We start from the raw sequence: 23276 nt of genomic DNA on the forward strand, positions 1-23276 counted from the left end.
AAACCTCTCCAAAAAAAAAAAAAATCTACAAATAGAACTACCATAGAATTCTTCATTGGGAAAGTGCTTGCACATCAATGTTTATTGTGGCACTATTCACGATTGCTAAGACATGGAACCGACCCAAATGCCCCTGTATGGATGAATGGATTGAAAAACTGTGGCACATATACTCTATGGAATACTATTCAGCCATAAAAACGAACAAATCCCTGGCTTTTGACAGAAAGTGGAAGAATATGGAAGATTTACTGCTGAGTGAGGCAAGCCAGGCTATGAAGGAGAGACATTGTTTGTCCTCACTTAATATATACCGAGTGTCTGCACTCTATGACTGAAACTGATTGACTAAAGTATGTACAAACACAAGAGATGGGTGTGAATGCCAGATGTGGTGTGTGTGGAGGAGTGGGGCCTAAGAAAGGTCATTTGGAGGAGGGATACGGAGGCTGAGCATTGACGGGATGGGGAGGTGTGGTGTTATTGGTTGAAGATATTTTGATCAACTGGACTAGGGAGAAATGTTCACATATTGAAATGTTCACTTTGTAAGCTAAATAATGTGATTGAATGCATATAAAAAATAAAAAAAGGAAATGCTACCCTAATATACCATCTGGTCCTACAGTGAACTGTTTTATTGTTTTACATGGTACCAGTTGATTTATAATCAGTTTTTAGATAGAAAGTCATAGCTGTGTCTACAGGAAATAATATAAAAGTAAGAATGTAAAGCTGTCATTTTTGAAAGTATAAATATAGCTAATGGAAGATGGAATGAAATGGATGAAAGTTAGAGAGAAGAGTAGGTACAGAAAGATTGTCATCCAACAGTGAAGAGAATTAAAAAAGTGACTGCTGGTAAGAAAAGAAGTAGAAATTTATAAAAACAACCTATGATTGTAAAATTAATTGGCAAGGAAGATATATGTGTTTATAATAATTAAGTGAGCTAAGGGTTAATCTTTTATAGAAAGATATCACAATGTATCTCCTAAATTGGTATATCTTAACATTTTACATATATATACACACACACACATATATAATATATATAAATACACACACACACACACACACACATTATGTAGAGAGAGGGAGGAGACCATTTTAGAAGAACTAAAATCAGAAATGCTCAGAAGAGGACTAGGAAATGGGTGGAGGAGAGTTGAGCTGCATATCGATATTTTTTGACTATGTGTATTTGTTTCATTAGTTAAAATGATAAACAGTGTAGGGATTATTTATTCCTTTAGGATTTTTTTTTTTGCTTTATAAAGCTTTGTGATATTAATGTCATTTTGTAGCATGTTTTTAAGTAAATCTGGAGGTGCTTTATTTTGAGCTCTTTAAAAGCTGTATTATAAGAGAATGTGTTCCTTGTACCTAATCAAAACATGGCTAAGTGCTTCTAGAATTGAGGACAGTTTTCCTTGGATTACAAAAATGAGAAAAATGGAACTCCCAGTGATCATCCTTGACAGAGGTAGTTTCCCTCTTTTTGAACTGTCAGAAACTTTCTATCTTTACTAGGGTACTTATCAATATCTATCTAGTAAAGTTATTTATAGCAAAATACATTTTAACTCCAATTTTTTCTTTCTTTTTTTTTAAAAGTTATTTTATTTATTCATTTATTTTAATTTGACCAGAGAGAAACAGAGAGAGAGAGAGAAAGTGAGAAAGCAAGCTGCCAGGTCCAGGATAATGTCATTTTGTAGCATGTTTTTAAGTAAATCTGGAGGTGCTTTATTTTGAGCTCTTTAAAAGCTGTATTATAAGAGAATGTGTTCCTTGTACCTAATCAAAACATGGCTAAGTGCTTCTAGAATTGAGGACAGTTTTCCTTGGATTACAAAAATGAGAAAAATGGAACTCCCAGTGATCATCCTTGACAGAGGTAGTTTCCCTCTTTTTGAACTGTCAGAAACTTTCTATCTTTACTAGGGTACTTATCAATATCTATCTAGTAAAGTTATTTATAGCAAAATACATTTTAACTCCAATTTTTTCTTTCTTTTTTTTTAAAAGTTATTTTATTTATTCATTTATTTTAATTTGACCAGAGAGAAACAGAGAGAGAGAGAGAAAGTGAGAAAGCAAGCTGCCAGGTCCAGGACTTGAACCGTGGTCAGCCATGTGGGAGTGTCCAGCACCTTAACCACCATGCCACCTGCTGGACCCTCCAATTTTTTCTAGATTCTTATTATTTAAGACTGGGAGGAGGTGTCATAATGTTTATATGTCATAACTTCAAAAGTCACAATGTCTTTCATAGTCCTTTTTTAAAATTAACAATTTTATGAGCACCTATTATGTTCTAGACAGCAGACTAAACTAAACGTACAGTGGTAGAATAGACACAACCCTTATTTTTGTAGAAATTGCATTCTAGTGGAGGAGGCAGATAATAAACAGATAAAAAGTTCTGTATAGGTTATTGACTGATACTGCTAAAAAATCACTCTGATATGGTTTGAAGACCTCCCCATCCCAAAACTTATGCTGTAACTTGACACCAATATAGCAGTTTGACAGGTGGTGCCTAGTGGGTGCTTGGGACATGGTATTGGAGGCAGATATCTAGTAAATAACATCAGCTCCTTGGAGAAAGTGTTTTCACTAATTAGTTGATAGTAGATTGATATAAAAGCAAGTTGACACAGTTCTCTGTTTCTTTGCACAAATCTGCCTGCCTTTATGCTTCTGGTGATGTAGCACCAGAGGCTGTGTTCAGATATCAGCCCTGTGCCTTTGTACTTTCAAACCACCAGAATCATGGACCAAATAAATCTCTTTTCTTTATACATTACCCAGTCTCCAGTAGTTCTGTTATGGTAGTACAATGGACATCTCAAATAATATTAGTTGAAATAACAGTCATTAATTTTTCTTTATGAGTCTACAACTTGGCTAGGTGGTAGTACTTATCTTGGCAGGACTTTTCCAACCTTGCCTGGGCACACTTATGTGTTTGGGACTATTTCATTCTGATTAATTTCATTTCTTATTTTTCAACATCTTTCTAGGGTTTATTCACATGATAAAGGCAGAAGAGCAATGGAAGAAGGAAAAATGCAAAAGTGCTTTGGGAAGCCTTGGGTTAATTAAGTCCCATGGCTAAAACAAGTCACATGGTTTACTGTCAGTACATGGAGAAAGGCCTGGATACAGGGAGGTCACTAATAGGGACCAGTGATGCAAGCATTCTACTATAATACAAAAAAATAAATGTAAAAAGTCTTGCTGTGCATATGCACCAATATAGAAAGAATGGTCAGGGAAGGCATATATGAAGAAAGGGTATGAATTACATTCTACAGTTCAAAATAAAAGGAAAAATAATGAGCAGTTCTTTTTGTTAGTTTTTTACCTTTTGGGAATCCCTTCCAGAATGAAGAATAAGTCTAAGCAGGTCATTTTCACAGCCAGATTCCATTCAGTTTATATAACAGATGCAACTGGCACTCATTGTCCTGTCTTTTAGTGGACCCATCTGAAGACCATGCAAATATGTTAAGAAAAAGAAATAAAAGTACAAAATTTCTCCATGGCTTTACTTTTGTTGTGCTTGTAGCAGCAGCAGTAGTAATGATAAGGGTCTTAGTAGCAATGGTAATAATAATAATAGCTATCAGGCATTGAGTACCAAATATATGTAGAAACCGTCCTAGATACTCTTCACAAAATAATCATTAATTTTCACATTGATCCTGTAAGCAGATACTATTTTTGCATTGTAGGTTTAGAGATATTAAGGATCTTTTAAAATATCATAGATTGTGATTGTCAGTGATAGGATTTGAAACTTGGTCTGTTTGATTCCAAATCCATGATATTTCCAGTATGGCAAATGGTAAAACAGGAGTATGCAACTTTCATGCATTCATGTGTCCAGACAGCTCTATGCCTAGGAGAAAGCATTGTAATTTTAGATAGGTAGGTAGAAACTTTCTTGCCCATTATGTCGTCAGTTACTGTGGAATTTCATTTGTTCCTTGCTAGCCATGTTCTGAATATTGATCTGATGTAGACAGGCCTTTGGGAATCTTTTATAGTTGTCCTGAATTTACACCATTTATGCAAAATGGGAAACTTGCAGAGATGTTTTCACTGCATGCAAATTAGTGCTTTTCCAAGTAGCAGTAGAATGGTACAGAGTTTGTATGAGTTTTCATTATAAAATAGAATTTCATTATACCCAACACTATTTTATTTAAGTGTAGGGTTGCAATTAAGTTTATAACCGCCACTGGTTTTGCACACTTAAAAGGTATTCTTAATATTTTATCTTATTTTCTGTAACCATTATAAAATCAAATATGTAAATATGCTTTAGAATAGTAATTGCATTTCAAATTTGAATTTGTTTTATGCAGTTATTTAATCTGAGTTTCATTAACAGAGAATAGTTTCTATAGCAACTACCACATCATTTGATATCTTTGGAATCTCTGAGATATGACATTCTTTTATTAATAAATATACACAGTATGTCATTGTAGACTTCTGTACAGGTTTAAATGTTTATGAAAATTTTTTCTTGTAAATCTTTTCCAGTTTTTGTGAATTTCATTCTCTCTTCTATTCCAGTATTTCTTCCCTTTAAAAATGTAAACCATATGTATTTAAAAATAAAATGTCAAAAGAATTTAACGAGGAGGTGGATATTGGAGAGGATAGTAGGAGTAAGTGTGAACTTCTTTCTGAATGAACTCCATCAGCACACATGTTACTTCCTTCTAGGAGAAAACCTGTTAGTTTATCTCTTTGCAGATATCCTATTAGGGTCATGAAAACCATTTCTAGAAAAAGATGATGACATAGCATCATGAGAACCCAAGTTAAAAGAAAATAGCATGATAGAACATCAGTCCAAGATTCCTTTTCCAAGGAATCTATTAAGGGTTTATTAATATATTTGATTTAAAAAAATGCAGTGCTAAGTAGTGTGTGGTGCTTTTGCCACTTACCAGCTGAAGAAAGGCTATTTTCACACTTGAAGATAAATATTGCTTTGTGAAATCTATTCTTTGAAGTTTTCTTAAATTTGACCTCATTTATATCATCAGATTTGTCCAAGTTGTACCCTCACATCATTGCTAAGCATTTCCTTAAATTTGTATTCTTCATTTATTTGTGTTTAGTTATTATGACCTTTTTGAAATAATATACATATATATATTAATATTTTCTCGTAAATCACTATATTTTTTCCCCTCAGGCCTAATATTTAAAAAATTCTAATACCCTTACATATATTCTCTCAATTAGTGCTGCAATAATGGAAATGTTCTTCTTTATGTGCATAATCTATATGGTAGCTGCTAGCCACCGAGCACTTGAAGGGTGGCCAGAGTGACTGAGTAATTGAATTTTACATTTAAATAACCACAGGTTGGTAGTGGCTATCATATTAGATAACACAGCTCTAAATAAGCACATAATTTACTGTCAATTCATTTGCTGCACTGTTATACCAGGGTTGCTGTTTACAGTTCTGCAATTAGTTCACTTCATGAGAGGATTGCAGACAAGGGAGTACATAGTTAAAATTTAGCTTATGTTTGGTGTGCTAAATTGTGCACCCTGGCAAAGAGCTGTATTTGCCTAAATAACACCTGTCTCTAGTTTATATAAAGTCACCTTCTGGGCTGGTGGAAGCCCTGGGTATCATTACAAAATGGTACTTTTCACTTCAGATCTTGGTTCTATCACATAATGGGGTGTGTATATTACACAGGATAGTCAGTAAACTCTATAGTCTTTGTTTCTTTTATAAGATGGAGACAGTATTACTTTATGGAGTTAGTATAAGGATTAAGCGACATGATATATATAAAGTATGTAGAACATATGTAAAATGCTCAAAGATGTTATCAATTATGGTTAAATAATACAATAATTCATTTTAGTGTAAATTTCTGTAGCATTTGCACACTTAATCAACTCAAGGCAAAGAGATAAAAGACAAATAACAACCCTTGCTTTAAAGGGTTTCACATTTGACTAGAGATGAATAGTTCCCTGGAGTTATGTAGCTTTTAAGATTAGTGTACTATCACATTATAGCTTAGGAACTTAGGGAAGAGTTCAGTTTAGCCAGTGATTATCACAGTTCAAATTACATGTTTCACTCCTCTGACTATAAGCTCTTCAAAATGTATGTGCTCTATTAGTATATAGAGACCATATTTTCTCATTTTTGCATAATGTTTTATAGAAATGTTTTCTACTTATTAAATTGCTACTAATGCTACCATATGTATTTTCAAAAAAATTTAATCATTGTTACCAATCTTTTAAGGTAGACATTATCCACTCCTGTTTTATGTAAGTATAAACTAAAGCCGAGTAACTTGACCACAACTACTCAACTGACTTTAAAATGTATCTTTTCTCCTGCTTTATACTGCCTTAAAGTAATTTTTCTGTTTTGGTATGCTGTAAGAGGCCTAAATCTAAATTACTTAAGATGAGGGAGTATAATAACTCTTGGTAGTCATATACTGTTTTTTTTTTTTTTTTTTTTTAACTATAGAACTGTTTGTATTTTGATGGGATAACTTTTAAAGGTAATCTTCCTGTTCTGTTTTCTTGTATTCTAGTCTCATTCTGTACAAACTTGGGACACACAAAACAATGTCACTACTCTAGTCTTTAATAATAACTGCTAATACTAACTAGGTCAAATGTAGATTTCTTAGGCTGTTATTCAAGCTTTGATCTGGTCTTTCTTGGTGACTTATCTATTTTTGTGACTTTCACTAACACCTGTCTCTCTCTTTGATTCACATATCTGTCTCTAGCTCAAATGTGTCTCCTGATCACTGGACTCATTAGCTGTCTACAAGATATTTAGATTGCTTTATATATGTGTAGTTGAACATATTCAATATACTGTTTTTTTTTTTTTTTTTTTTAACTATAGAACTGTTTGTATTTTGATGGGATAACTTTTAAAGGTAATCTTCCTGTTCTGTTTTCTTGTATTCTAGTCTCATTCTGTACAAACTTGGGACACACAAAACAATGTCACTACTCTAGTCTTTAATAATAACTGCTAATACTAACTAGGTCAAATGTAGATTTCTTAGGCTGTTATTCAAGCTTTGATCTGGTCTTTCTTGGTGACTTATCTATTTTTGTGACTTTCACTAACACCTGTCTCTCTCTTTGATTCACATATCTGTCTCTAGCTCAAATGTGTCTCCTGATCACTGGACTCATTAGCTGTCTACAAGATATTTAGATTGCTTTATATATGTGTAGTTGAACATATTCACACCAAACTCATAATTTTGTCTCCACAGACCTCTTATGTATTTTTTTTTGAAGTTGCACTTCATCACTCAATTAGAAAGTTACAGATCATCTTAACCTTCTTATTCCTTACCTTCTTCAGATGATCATATCTCAAATTCTATTGTGTCTAATTTCTAAATATCTTTAAAAAATCATGTTTTTTATTGTTGCTACTCATTTATTACTTATTTCTTAAATGTTTTTCCAGAACCAACTTCATTAAAGGCTCTAAATATCTTTCAAATCTAGTTTCTTTTCTCTATTGCTGTAGCTGTTTATTCAGTTCAGGCCTTCATTCTTAGTCTCCTAGACAGTGATTCTGATAATTGGATATTCAGTGTATCTTCCATACTGTAGTTAGAGGGCTATTTCTAAAAGAAAGAGTCAATATTAACACTATTCTACTTAAAACTCCTTTATGGCTCCCTATGGTTTTCATTTTAAAAACACTAGCATGACATTGGAATACAGAGCTAGGCTATAGTTTCTTTTCGCTTACTTCTCAAGACCACCCTCCATCACATGACACACACAATCCCTGTACTTACATTGAACTGTCTGAATTATATTTACTATGTAATATTTCAGTTTCAAGTCTTTGAGCCTATGGCTCCTTTTTCTAGGGTCTTGGATTCCTTCCCCCTCTTTTTTTTTTTTTTGAGAGGTCTTTGCTATAGGGTGTATGAGCACGCCAGAAAGAAAGAGAGACAGAAAGCAAAGAATCACCATCCAGAGGGATGGCCACATCACAGTCCCTTCTCCTCCATTCTCCTCTTGGGATCTTGGGCATACACACACACGCGCCCACTGTGAGTTTAAGCCACCAGGTCAGGGACTTGAACCATGGTCGGCTACATAGGAGTCCAGCGACATAGCCATTACGCTAACTGCTGGTCCCTCCTTCCCCTTCTTTTTAAAAGTTTATTTCTTCGATGAGAGAGAGAGAGAAAGAGTGAGAAAGAATGAGATAAAGATATATAGAGAGAAGGAGACACTTTTATAGAGCCTCATACTGTGATCTTCATGCTGTATCAGCCAGCCTGGACCGTAGTTATGAGGGTGCATGTGAACCCATGACCTTTTGCATATGGGTCCAATTTTGTTACCCCTGTGGCACCACTTCACCGACTGGGTCTCTTGTTTTCTTATTCTTTATAACTCACCTTAAATGATATCTTCTCTTGGATTTTTTCCTGCTTGCCTGATAGTTTCTATTCTATGTGCCCATAGCACTTTCTGTTTACCTCTGTCACAGCACTTATCACACTGTACTGTAAGTATTAATTTGTCCCTATTTTTCTCATTAGGTTGAGAAACACTTATTGAAGACAAGACTTTGACTTATTTTATCTTTGTATTCCTAATTCCTAGGATAATATAGGTATATAGTAGTACTTACTGGATTTGTAAATTAGTGGATACATAGTCATCATGTATTTAAGGTACACCATAAGACCTACTTCTAAAACTTTTAATTGTTATACATTTAAAATACATTAAAAATATGGAGAATAATTGATCAGTAATCCATATACCCACTATTAATATTTAACATATTGGGTCATTAGAAAAAAATCATGGCTTTTTTATGTTTTTCTATGCAAAAATGTGTCATGATTTTTCTGATGAGCTAACATTGCTATTTATCATATTTGCCTTTTTTTTTTTTTTAAGAGAGATTTTTCCTATAGAGTGTGTGCTTTTTCTGGAGAGACAAAGAGAGACAGAAAGTGAGAAATCACCCCCTAGGGGGATGGTCACACCACAATCCCTTCTCCTCCATTCTCCTTTTGGGATTTTGAGCATGCATACACACGTGCCCAGAGTGAGTTTCAAGCTGCCAGGTTCAGGACTCCAACTGCTCAACTATGTGGGAATCTAGCGACGAAACTATTACACCATCTGCTGGTCTCTATATACTTGCTTAATATAACACTTAACACTTATAGTTCCTCCTAAATAATCCTATTTCACTTCTATGATCAGTATTTCTATATTTCTAGAAAAAAAGCCACTACTTTTAAATGGAGCCTCACACATACTTAGCACCCATTAGTTGTTCAATGAATAATATATTTTGAATAAATGAATACTCATGTAATTATTCTTTATGTGGTCTTTTTTCTCTGGTCTTTATATACCCTTCACCAAGAACTCAAAACCACTTCTAAAATTTTACTCTAATTAAAGTCTCAGACTTAAATTATTAACAAATATAGTAAATTAATACTTTTTCCTCTATTAATTAATGCAGTTTTCTTCTTAATTTGAACATTTCTTTTTTTTTTCCCAGAGATTTTTGCTATAGGGCACATGTGCTTCCCAGAGAAACAGAGAGAGAGAGAGAGAGAGAGAGAGAGAGAGAGAGAGAGACAGAAAGCAAGAAATCACTCCCTAGGAGGAATGGCCACACTGCAATCCTTTCTCCTCCTTCTCCTCCTGGAATCTTGGGCACGCATGCACACATGTGCCCAAGATTTAAGCCACCAGGTCTGGGACTCGTACCACATTTGGCTATGTGGGAGTCCAGTGAGGTAACCAGTACACCATCTGCTGATCCCAGCAATAATAACACTACTACTCTGTGGAAATACATTTTACAATAATGTTGGATATATCCAGAAATGGGATTGCTATATCCTATGGTAATTTTATTTTATTTTATTTTTTTGAAGATTCTCCATCAGTTTTTCTTAGTGGCTGCACTAGTATGCATTCTCATCAACAGTGTACAAAGGTTCCCTTTTCTCCACATTTCTGCACTTATCTTTCATCTCTTTGATAATGGCTGTTCTAACAGGTGCAAACTAATATCTCATTGTGTATTTGACTTGAGTACCTAGTGATTATTGGTGTTGAGCACCTTCTCATATACCTTTTGTCCATTTGTACATCTGTTTTGGAGAAATGTTTATTCCTTTACCCAACTAAAACATTTTTTTTGGAAGTTTTTTGATATTGGGCGTAAGTGCTTTCCAGATACAGATACAGAGACAGAGATAGAAAGAGAGAAAGAGAGAGAGAGAGTAAGAGAGAGGGGTAGAGAGAGAGAAAGTGAGAAATCACCCCCCAGGAGGGAATCCCACATCACAATCCCTTCTCTTCCATTCTTCTCTCAGGATTATGTCACAATCCCTTTTTTTTTTTTTTTTTTTGAGGTTTTCACTATAGGGTGCGTGCACTCGCCAGACAGACAGACAGAGACATAGAGACAGAATGCAAGAAATCACCCCCCAGGGGGGATGGTCACGCAGCCATCCCTTCTTTTCTGTTCTCCTCTCGGGATCTTGGGCATGCACACACACGCGCTCAGCATGAGTTTTAAGCCACCGGGTCCGGGACACGAACTGTGGTCGACTACGTGGGAGTCCAGCGACATAGCCATTATGCTAACTGCTGGTTCCCTGTCATAATCCCTTTTCTTCCATTCTTCTTTTAGGATTTTGGGCATGCACACACATTCACCTGGCATGATTTTTAAGCCACTGGGTCTGGGTATTGAACTGTGGTTGGCTATGTGGGAACCCAACGTCTTAACTACACCACCACCTACTGGCCCCACTTTACCCATTTTAAAGTCGGATCATTTATTTTTCTGCTGTTGAATTGTTTTATATATATGTGTATATATACACACACACACATGCACACACAAATATACACAGTTTATTTCTTCTATTAGAGAGAGAGGGAGAGGAAGAAGGAAGGAGGGAGGGAGGGAGGAAGAGAGAGAGAGAGAGAGAGAAAGAGAGAGAGAGAACTCTGAATAGGGTCCTGATGGTGTGATCCACCTCTAGTCTTCAGCAAGTCATGATCATGGGCAAGCATGTGTCCAGTGTGTGAGAGAAGTCTCTGGATTTGAACCCGAACTCTCCCATGTGGTATTGCTTCATAGAGTAGAGGTGTTATTACTGCTTCACCATCATCTACCCCTCCCCTACCATATTAATCCTTTATCAGGTTTTGCAAAATTTTTCTTTCATCCCATAGGTTGCCTTTTCAGTCTGTGTATTGTTTTTCCTGGTGGCGCTGATACTTTTTAGTTTGATACTGTCTCATTTGTCTATTTTTGTTTTTGTTGCCTGTGCTTTGGTTTCCACGTCCAAGAAATCATTGACGAAATTAATGTCAAGAAGCTTTCCCCCTGTTTTCTTCTACAAATTTTATAATTTTGGATCTTTATTTATTTTGTTTGCTTTGTTTTGGTAGTGGGCACAAGTGCTTGCCAGAGAGAAAGACAATGAGAAAGAGAGGAGACAGCATCTCCCCCTTGAGGAATAGTCACATGGCAGTCTCTTCTCCTCTCACTCTCCTGTCAGGATTTTGGGTATGCATGCATTCATGCTCATTATGTTTTTTAAGCTGGGACTTGAACCATGCAGTTGGTCATGTTGGGTCTAGCTGCCTTGTTTTATGTTTAACGCTGATCCATTTTGAGTTAATTTTTTAATACAATGTAAGATAAAAATGTATTGGCACTCTTTCACATGTGGTTATCCAATTTTCCCAGCACCATTAATTGAAATGACTATACTTTCCCCATATTGTATTCTTTTTAAATTTTTTTAAGAGAGATTTTTGCCATAGGGTGCATGCACTCACTAGAGAGACAGACAGAAAGCAAGAAATCACCCTCCAGGGGAGATGGCCATGCCACAATCCCTCCTCCTCCATTTCCTCTTGGGATTTTGGGCATGCGCACACATGCGCCCAGCATGAGTTTTAAGTCTCCGGACCTGAGACTTGAACCACAGTCGGTTATGCGAGAGTCCAGTGTTGTAACCATTATGCCATCTGCTGGACCTGCCCCCTTCTTTATATTCTTGGCACTCTTAAGAAGAGTTACCCTGTATATATTGTGTGTTTTTATTTTGGGGCCATTTGTTTCCCTTGGTCTGTGTGCCTGTATTTTTATGTATTTATGTATTTTTATGTCAATACCATGAATCTTTTGATTGCTATTTAGGTTTAAATCAGAATCTTGAAAAGATATCTGCACATTCATGTTCATTGCAGCATTATTCACAATAGTCAAGGCATGGAAACAACTTAAATATTTATTAAACAAGTGGATAAAGAAAACATGATTTATACATACAGTGGGGTATTATTCAGCCTTAAAGAAGAAGGAAATTTGCCATTTTTGACAGTGGGGATGACCCTATAGGATATTATGTTGTACAAAATAAGCCAGATATCAAGGAACAAATACTACAAAATAACACTTACATAAAGAATATAAAATAATTAAACTCACAGAAGCAGAGAGTGGTTACTAAGGAGTAGGAGGGAGAGGGGAATGGGGTGGTATTAGTTAAATGATACAAAGTTTCAGTTATGAAAGATGGAGATCTACTCTAGCACAATGCCTGCAGTTAATAATACTGTTATGTATAAAAGGTGATAAATGATATAGATCATGATGATATTTTCACATATGTATGCTTATCATCAAAGTTATTAACTTGTATATATATATATTTGTGTGTGTATCAATCATACTTCAACAAAATGGTTTAAAATAAATAGTTGGGGCTGGCAAGTGACATGGTGATTAAGGTGTTGGACTCCCACATGACTGACCATGATTTGAGAGTCCTGGACCTAGCAGGTTGCTTTTTCACTTTCTCTCTCTCTCTCTCTTTCTCAGTTTCTCTCTGGTCAAATTAGAAAATAATAATGATGAATAAAATAAAATAATTATTTAAAAAATAGTGATTCTTATTGGAGGGAGAGGGGAATGGGGTGGTATTAGTTAAATGATACAAAGTTTCAGTTATGAAAGATGGAGATCTACTCTAGCACAATGCCTGCAGTTAATAATACTGTTATGTATAAAAGGTGATAAATGATATAGATCATGATGATATTTTCACATATGTATGCTTATCATCAAAGTTATTAACTTGTATATATATATATTTGTGTGTGTATCAATCATACTTCAACAAAATGGTTTAAAATAAATAGTTGGGGCTGGCAAGTGACATGGTGATTAAGGTGTTGGACTCCCACATGACTGACCATGATTTGAGTCCTGGACCTAGCAGGTTGCTTTTTCACTTTCTCTCTCTCTCTCTCTTTCTCAGTTTCTCTCTGGTCAAATTAGAAAATAATAATGATGAATAAAATAAAATAATTATTTAAAAAATAGTGATTCTTATTTTAACCAAGAAAATTCTCAACCTATCTCCTATCAACAGTTTAAGTATGTGTGCTCACTGAATTCCAGCACTGTTACTAGTCTAATCAATCTACAGTTCTGAGTACTAGTATGTGGCTAGAAAGTCAAATCATGCTAAAAGCAAATATGAGTACATTTTGATTATGTCTATCACTTTGGGTTGTGTTTTAGCTATATATTACAGAAAAACTTAAAATAGCAATGGCTAAAAACAGTTTATTTCTCTCTCATATAAAAGAAGTTAGGCAGCTTAGAAGTAGATTGACAGTGTCACTTTGTCATCAGAGACTCAGGTTTCTTTTTTTCCTTCTCTGTCATACTTGCTTTCATACCATCCAAGATGAATTCTAGCCATCATTTTTATATTCAGGTTGGCAGCAGAAGGAGGCAGGAGAGAATTGACAATAGACTATTTGTTTCTTCCCTTTAAGGAGCTTTCCAGGAATTCCTACCTTACATTTTATTGGTTAAAACTTAATTGGATGGAGAAATTTAATTTCAAGAGAGGATGGGATGTTAGTATTTTAGTTAGCATGCTCTTCATGATTATGATAAAAAGAAGGAAAGTAAAAATGGATATTGAGAGCCAATTCTCAATTCTGCCAAAATATTGTTAAAATGGGTGAGAGCTTATAGTCTTTGGAAAATCACAAGTGCACTGTGAGTAAAGTCATATAGAATTGGATTTCACTCTTTATGGATAAATGTTTGAAAACATATCACTGCCCAGAGTCATTCTTCTGTGTGAGTATATATATATATATATATACACACATATATATACACTGGACTACACCCCATCTGGAGAAATCATGGTGTGTGTGTGTGTGTGTGTGTGTGTGTGTGTGTGCACAAGATGCTAAATTATTTTAAATTTTACACCCAGTGCTTAAAAATGCTCTTATTTTGAACCATGATAGAGTTTTTCTAAGATTTCTACAGGATCTTAGAGATAAAATACAGCCTATATCCTTGAAAAACTCTGGAAAGTCTATAAACAGCAATTCATAAGAGAATAAATATAAGTAGTCATCAGCATGGTAAATTCTTTGCCTTATCAGTAATCAAAAAAATGTAATTTAAAGCAAAACCAAGATATAATTTTTATACTATGGAGTTAGCAAAATAAAAGTTAAGGCCTTAAGTTTATTAGGGTAGTCTTAAATATTTTTGGTTGTAGAATAAATGATCAGTGCAGCCTCTTTTTCCCCTCCCTTTTTTATGAGAGAAGAGGGAGAGAGACAGAGATAGATATTTTTTGATAGTTATGCCATGCTACAATCCTACTGTGCCAGCCTCCCAATTAGCTAGGTTACAGGCACACATAACTGCACTGTGTATGTTCAGGTCAGGAACTGGATCAGGGCCTCCCATGTGGCTTCCAACCTCCCAAATGGTGATGTTACTTATATGCCACGGTAGCGGAGCCCAGCAAGATAGATTTTTTAGATAGCAATTTGGAAATTCTATCAAGAATCTTAAAATGACTTATATTCATTGGCTAGGTAATTCTACTTTTTGAAATCTTTAAGGAAATAATTGTAAAAAGTTAAAAATCTTTATGATAATAGCTAATACTTGCTGAGTTGTTACTCCATGCTAATATTGTTCATAACTCTACATAATCCTTACAAGTTTTTAATAAGATAGTTATACTATGTCATCCTTCTCCTTATTCCCATTTTTGACTAGATGAAACTGAGGAGTAGACATTAAAAAACGTTCTCACTTACAAGTTTTTAATAAGATAGTTATACTATGTTCTCACCTTTGCAGATGTGGGGTTTGGCTTCTGAAATTTGATACCAATGTCTACATGTTTAACCATCATGTTATACTGTCTCTAAATATTGCTTTGGGTTTCCAGTAGCATTATTTCCAGAGGGAGTATGAATAGCAGGATAGTAAGAAAACTATAGAACTTGCTGGAATTTTATGCATATGTTAAATTTTTTAACTTAAAGGACTAAAATATGCTCACAATATGTTAGATGCAGACATAGGATATAGCATTGTTTATAAAGAATAATTACAGTACTATAAAAATATAATTCTTAGAATTTTAAAAAATGGGAACAAAATACACCAAAAATGTTAATATTTCCTTATAATAGACTAATGGCGCTCTGGTTAAGTTTTTTCCTTTACTTTCCAGATTGCCTTTAATGAGCATGCATGGTTTCTATAATGAAAAAAAAATTGAGATAACTATGTCCAGGATTAGAGAGAAGCTACATAAAGTACAATTTTTGGCTTTGTGTTAGAATTGACCTGTGGCTAAACAAAGTTGTCAGAGTAGCAACCTAGCTTCTCTGTTATACTGCCCCTTTTTATAATTTCATGACTGTCTTGCAGTATGCCACTGTATTTCCTTTAGAAGGATCGAACTTTGACATTATAGTTATCTGAAGATATGTACAACTTCCGTATTTACATTAATCTTTATACAATAGGTGACTTGGTAATCCAGTGGTTTATGGGAACCTAGAAAAGGAGCTTTTTTTTTTTTTTTTTTGAGAGGTTTTTTGCTATAGGGCGCGTGCGCTTGCCAGACAGTCAGAGAGAGACATAGAGACAGAAAGCGAGAAATCACCCCCCAGGGGGGATGGTCACGCCGCAATCCCCTCTCCTCCATTCTCCTCTCGGGATCTTGGGCGGGCACGCACGCACACGCGCCCGGCTTGAGTTTTAAGCCACCTGGTCCGGGATGCGAACCACAGTCGACTACGTGGGAGTCCAGTGACATAGCCATTATGCTAACTGCTGGTTCCTGAAAAGGAGCTACTTTAAGTGGAATTCGCCATCATTATTTTGAGTATATGGCTTTTGTTCACTTGCTTAGAGTTTTTGGAACTCATAATTCAATTAAATATAGTTGGGAAAAAGAGCCTGTCACTATGAAGAAGTTACATAAAAATTTGCCACATACCCTTGTGTGATATGATAGATGTGATACTTTTTACTTATGCCTATTCTTAGCTTCTTGCTTTCCTGTAGCTGAAAATCAGGGCCTTGTAGCTTTTTTGATGAAGAAGACCAGAATGAGGATAAGCAAGATGAGGCATCTCAGTCCTGAGTCACAATGAAGGTAAGTACAAATTCTTGATAAGCAGAAAGGGATGGTCTGTGTCATGTATACATATGCAGGAGCTCATCTGGAGAAAATGGGATAGAGGACAATTGATAGGGGGCAGCCATTTCTTTCTGTGGAGTTAGATTTTTCTTACCATTATTTGTTTGAGAATAATTCAATAATTGCAGTAATAGTAATAGCATAGAGAGGATAGTAACTTTCTCAGTGTCTTAAACATAGAAATTATTCAGCAGAGTTTGGAATTCATGTTTGGTGCAAAATTTTTTGCTCCCCAAATACCTCATTAGTATTTAATGTAATTTTTAAATTTATTATTTTATTTAAAAGTTTGTTTCCTGAGAGAGAGAAGGAGAGTGGGTAAGAGGAAGAGAGAGAAGCATACCAACAGGGTTCCCACACCATAATTCTCCTGATAGCCCTATAGCAAGCCTAACCATATGGCCTCCATCATCTCGCAGAAGTACCCTTACTGCCTGGGCTACCACAACTGGGCCATATTTTATTTTTCCTTTGTAATAAAATATGTCTCTTATTCATATTCAGTTGTTTGAGCTTCTCACTTAAATTATGAATAAAAACAGAGGTGGAATTAAATTTCCTAAATTAATGTGCAGGAGAAAACAGATTTAAATAATCTTAGCCATTATTAATAGTAATTATTTTGAATGGATTTTTTTCCAGAGCATTTTTTTCTGCACTTGAATATCAATTTTGAAATTGGGTTCAATAAAAAGAAATAGAGACTGGGCCAGCAGGTGCTATGGTAGTTGGTAGTTTAGGTGCTGAATCCCATATGGCTGAACCCATGGTTTGGATCCTGGACCCAATGGTTTGAAAAACATGCTAGGCACATGTGCATACATATGTGTCCAAAATCCTAAGAGGAGAATAGAGAAGAAAGGATTGTAATGTGGCTATCCCCATTGGGGGGTGATTTCTCATTTTCCCTCACTTTCTGTCTCTTTCTGATGAGTGCATCAGCTATGGCAAAAATCTGTGAAAAAAAAAAAGAGGCTAATATTTAGTTATCATACTATAATGTATTCTTTTAAAGCCTAGTAGATAATTATCTATAGTTTAAATAGTCTTAGAATGGACAATTTCTATAACAAGTGTTTAGTAAGTGACTGTTTCAGTATCTAATAAAGCACAGCTGGAAGAATGGTTGGATTCTCATATTCCTTACACTCCTTTTATCAAAGATTATAATATTAGCCACTTATAAAATAGACTCTCAGAGATTAAAAAATAAGCAAAAATCACTTTTATTACTTTTTCCGTTACTCTTCTAGCTAAATTTGTTGATCATTATAGTGTCTTGGGTTCCACAGTAAACCTCCTATATACATTCTGTTGTTTATAATACCATAATTCCATGAAGTTGGCATTATTATATTTTATAGATGAGTAGTAGTTAAATAAGATTAAGTTACTTGCCAAAGTTGCTTAGTAAATGCTAGGTGAAGAACTTAAATCCAGGTCTGTCTGTATTCAAAGCCTGTTTTCCCGTTACGGTATGTGGAGATGGTATTTTATCTGTAGGATAGATTTCCTATTAGGCTTTTAGTCTGGGAAGGATGAATCCTGAATCTTGTCAGGATCATTCTTAAACCGAGAAGACAGAAATCAAGTTTTAATGTAGAGAACAGTGGAATGGTATTTGAACTTTTAAAGAAGTGAGTCTTCTTTCTTTAACTCATAATTTATTTTTTAGTTATTTTTGCATGACAAACAAAAGGATATGTTTCCAATAGGTATATGAGATTTTTTTTTATACTCAGCCTTCCATTCTACTCTTAGTTGTCCTTAGTTGTCATTCCACTACATTATTTTAGAACAGGTTTTTTTTTTTTTTTTTTTTTTATGAGGTGGAGGTAGAAAGAAGGGTGGCAATAACTTTTTTTAATGTTTAATCATCTCTTCTGTAGGAGAGAGACAGAGAGATAGTACCCCAACGGGGTGTTGACATCAAAATCCACCCACAGCTTTAGCCAGCCCTGGCTATGCTGTGCCACCATGCTCAGGAAGGTTTCCAGAGGCAAACCTGGAACCTTTTCATGTTGATCAGACTTGCAGAAATGTCTCCTTTTACTGTCACATCATCATCTAGCCCAGCATTTAACTTAAGAAAAAAAAAGTCATCATACTTTTTATCTAAATGACTAAAAATATCTACATTAAAATTTCTGCTATTTCCTGGTGGTATACATGGTCAAGTTACCAAGTTTAGTTATGTACTAAATATGCATTGGCAACTGGAGTATTTCCTTTATAACCTTTTGTTCTTTTATTTTGTAAATAATGGAAAAATTAACCTCAACACCCAGAACCCTGAATTCAGAGTTACTTTCAGACATCAGAGTACATGTTCAACAGGAAGAAGAGCCTTTAGCTCTGAGTTTGGTCCCAGGGTGGGCCTATGTGGAATATTTTTTTCACCTTAAACTAGAGCTGAATAAATGTCTTAAATTGTTGTTGGAAGGTAGATAATTGATGAATACTGTAATAGTTCAAAGAGTTGGCAAAGCATCATGTTAATGATAGGGCTCAATAAAAGAGCGTGGTGGTCTCAGTTTAATCCCTAGCTTCTGGAATAGGAAAGTGAACAGATAGGATGGCAAGTAGTGAGCACTCATTGCCTGTGTGTCATTTGACTTTATTATATGATTGCAGCCTTAACAAGATGAAGGGGAAGAGCTGTACTTGGACACATGGGGACCCTGGACCAAAGAGAACCACTCAAAATTTTCCTGTTTTATGTATTTTACATTTTCTTTGTAAACATTGCAATATTCCAATAAAATTACTTTTGTTGCTTGTTATATTGTAGTCCACACTTATATTTGTGGGAAAGTTCAGTGTACATCAAATTTAAGAACTATGCTTATATTCAGCGATGGGAAGATTGAACTAGAAGATAAGCAATTTGATGAATGAGCATGGAAGGTGGCATGATTTGATGCCCGTTACTAACTGGACAGCCAGAAAGTCTGGGTTTTAATCTTGTCTCAACCAATAACTACTTCTTTTTCTTTTTCTTTTCTTTTTCTTTTTTTTTTTTTTTTTGAGAGAGATTTTTGCATGCACTCACTGGAGAGACAGACAGAAAGCAAGAAGTCACCCTCCGCGGGTAATGTCCATGCTGCAGTCCCTTCTCCTCCATTCTTCTCTTGGGATCTTGGGCATGCATGCATACATTCCCAGTGTAAGTTTTAAACCACTGGGTCTAGGACTTGACCTGCAGTTGACTACGTGGGAGTCCAGCTATGTAACCATTACACTATCTGCTGGTTCCCCAATACTACTTTTTTTTTTTTTGGAGAGATTTTCACTATAGGGCACGTGCACTCGCCAGACAGACAGAGAGAGACATAGAGACAGAAAGCGAGAAATCACCCCTCAGGGGGGATGGTCACGCCGCAATCCCTTCTCCTCCATTCTCCTCTCGGGATCTTGGGCACGCACGCACACGCGCCCGGCGTGAGTTTTAAGCCACCGGGTCCGGGACGCGAACCGCGGTCGACTACGTGAGAGTCCAGCGACATAGCCATTATGCTAACTGCTGGTTCCCCCCCAATACTACTTTTATGAACTTGATTTAGTCAGTTAATCTCTCCGCCCTATGTTCTTCTCTTGTTAGCTAGGGAGTTAGACCAGAATATATTTTAGGGTCTCCTTTACCCTAATATTCTATTATTTTGAAATGATTCACACATATTCATGTAACAGTTATAAAGTAAGTTATACTGTTATCTGTTTTAATTCATTGTTTCTGAAATTGAGTATGATCTACTAGACTATGAGTTTCATGAGGCAAGAACTGCTTGTTTTCATTTACTGTTATATTCTAAACATCTAACACAATGTCTGGAACTTAGTTAATAGTTAACTAAATAAATATTGAATGAATAAATAATTAATTTGTTTTACAACATTAGATTTCATGTCTAATGAAGGGCTAAGTAAAATGTAAGATTACCTAAGATAACTGCATCAGATGACATGGGTTTGCTCAGTTGTGATTGATTATGAAGGATTTGATGAAATGATGCCCATGGAAACTGTTTTTCAGATATGGCACACTTGCAAAAAATAATTTATTCATTCAGATAAGAAATATTGTTACTAACAATAGAATTGGGAGCTTTTTATATTATTCCAATAAACACAATAATTATTATAAGACATCATGATAATTAACCTACTAGGAAGTCTGAACAAGATGAGTTTTAGATTCTTTTTATTAGACAACTTAACGAAGGGATTGGTGATCATGGAATTCACACACTCCATGTTGTACAATATGATTCCACTTTAGGGAACTTTGGAGACAAGATATGGGCTTTTCTTGTATTTATGTAAAGTTTCTAGACTAAGATACTTAAAGCAGTTAAATTTAGTAATAGGTTTTTTTTTTTTCCTTTTTTTTGGTGCTTCATGATACAGCATCTTAGGTTCTCTTTTCTATATGCCTTTAAATATCTAGTCTAAAGTCACAAAAGAAGAAGAGGTTTAGAAGCTTTATACAAAATACAATTGTACTTAATCTCTAAAAGAATTTCAGAGAATGAGAAGAAAATTCTTTCTGTATCTTCTAGATAGGGTTAGTTTTTAACATTTCTAAGAAATTATATACACAAAACCATATGTATTTTCTTCCATTCATTTGCAGATTCAGTTTTATTTTTTGTGTCCATAAGTTGTTTTTTGCCCATAACTGGGATATTCTGTTCCTTGTTCATTCTAAGAATGTGTGTGTTTTAGTTATTCACTATTACATAGTTGATTGTCCAAATAACTAAGACTCCACTGGAATCTAATTGAAATAGACAATGACATACTTTTTGAGAAAATGATCTTTTCCAACTTATTTATCTATTTTTTTGGAGAGATTTTCGCTATAGGGCGCATGCGCTCGCCAGACAGACAGAGAGAGACATAGAGACAGAAAGCGAGAAATCATTCGCCAAGGGGGGATAGTCACGCCGCAGTCCCTTCTCCATTCTCCTCTCGGGATCTTGGGCACGCACGCACACGCGCCCAGTGTGAGTTTTAAGCCACTGGATCCGGGACGTGAACCACGGTCGACTATGTGGGAGTCCAGTGACATAGCCATTATGCTAACTGCTAGTTCCCTCTTTTCCAATTTATTAAAGCATTCTTTATTAAAATAACTGGTAATAACAGTATAATAACAATAAAAGTAATAGTAGCAGTAGTAGTAGAAAAAAGTCCTAAAGAACAAGTTTTCTTTTTTTTTTTTTTTTGAGAGATTTTCGCTATAGGGTGCGTGCGCTCGCCAGACAGACAGAGACATGGAGACAGAAAGCGAGAAATCACCTCCCAGGGGGGATGATCACGTCGCAATCCCTTCTCCTCCATTCTCCTCTCGGGATCTTGGGCATGCACACACATGCGCCTGGCATGAGTTTTAAGCCACCAGGTCCGGGACGCAAACCGCGGTTGACTACATGGGAGTCCAGCGACATAGCCATTACGCTAACTGCTGGTTCCCCTAAAGAATAAGTTTTAAAGTAATTATACTCAGAATAGTTATAAAAACTACCTACTTTTAATTTTTATCTCATTTTACATCATGGGTCTCTCTAACTTTATTTTCCTATGCCCTCGAAAACCTTTTAGTAACCCTTCATCAGTTTTTGTGTAACCCATGTTCCTCAGCATGGCATGTAAGGTACTTCATTATTTCAAGTGTACATATTCTATCTCAGCACCTGCCCTTTCACCTTGGACTTTATACTCTAGTAAATACTGGACTGCCTTTAATTCCTCACTCACATTGTAGTCTTTTTGATTTCTGCACTGAAGTACAGTGGATAAGAGGTAACATCCTCAGTACAAACCTACTGGTTACATAGATGACCTGAAAATTACTTTCCTTTTTTTGAGCTTCACATTTGTCACCTGTGAAATGAAGATAATACCAACTTTTCAAGGCTACTTTGAAAGTCAGAGTATCTGGCTTATATAAGTCACTTAGAAAGTGGTAACTACTCTTCTTTACTTTGCCTTCTCCCCACTACCCTTGAAATGGCCTGTATCTAATTGCCAACCTCATTCATCCCCTATCATTCACCTCCACCTGGACCCCACATTCTAACTATACCCAACAATTTGCTGTTCCTTGAGTACATCAAAGTTTTCACACATCTGTATCATTGTACCTGTATTTCCTTTTGCCTACATTGCTTTCCTCAACTTGTCTGCCTGGTAAACTTCTTACCATTTCAAACTGAACTGAACTTTAACTGTTCTGAGTGGTCTTTGCTGACAGTGTTATCATTTTAAGGTAGAGTTAGGCATTTTCTCATCTTTGATCTTCTAGTGCCCTACATAGATCTTTGTTGTATTACTTAGCATATTATAGTGAAAGTTTAGTTTATCATTGCTGTTTTTCTCATTCACCTGGTAAGGACTACCTTACTCATCTCCATTATCTAACATAAAAATAAGTACCTAACAGTCCTTAGTAAATGATGAATAAATTAGAGAATGAATACAGTAATGTGTGTGGAAATGTTCCGATGACAGATACCATCTAGTTTTTAAATAATTCTAGCGGTTACTGTTTTCATTGGTTTTGGACTTGAGGATTTATTGCAACTTTTATTTTTATTTTTTTAGGTTTTCACTATAGAATATGTGTGCTCCTCAGAGAGAGACAGAGAGGGA

At 35.4% G+C, this 23276-nt stretch overlaps 1 long non-coding RNA gene across 3 annotated transcripts in view; it reads left to right on the top strand.

Moving 5' to 3' along the window:
* Positions 1 to 19324, top strand: part of LOC106734738 (uncharacterized) — a 64726-nt gene extending 45402 nt beyond the window's left edge. For 2 of the 3 annotated variants that reach the window (XR_001370282.1, XR_001370284.1), the window contains 2 exons: positions 16487 to 16577; positions 19257 to 19324. This is a non-coding gene — a long non-coding RNA (uncharacterized LOC106734738). Of the gene's footprint in view, positions 1 to 16468; positions 16578 to 19256 lie in introns of all 3 variants that reach the window. The other variant, XR_001370283.1, reaches the window with a different exon arrangement.
* Positions 19325 to 23276: the final 3952 nt, after the last annotated feature.

The sequence above is a fragment of the Tupaia chinensis genome, unplaced genomic scaffold (genome assembly GCF_000334495.1).
Source record: "Tupaia chinensis unplaced genomic scaffold, TupChi_1.0 Scaffold000207_1, whole genome shotgun sequence".
In the NCBI taxonomy this organism is placed as follows: Eukaryota; Metazoa; Chordata; class Mammalia; order Scandentia; family Tupaiidae; genus Tupaia; species Tupaia belangeri.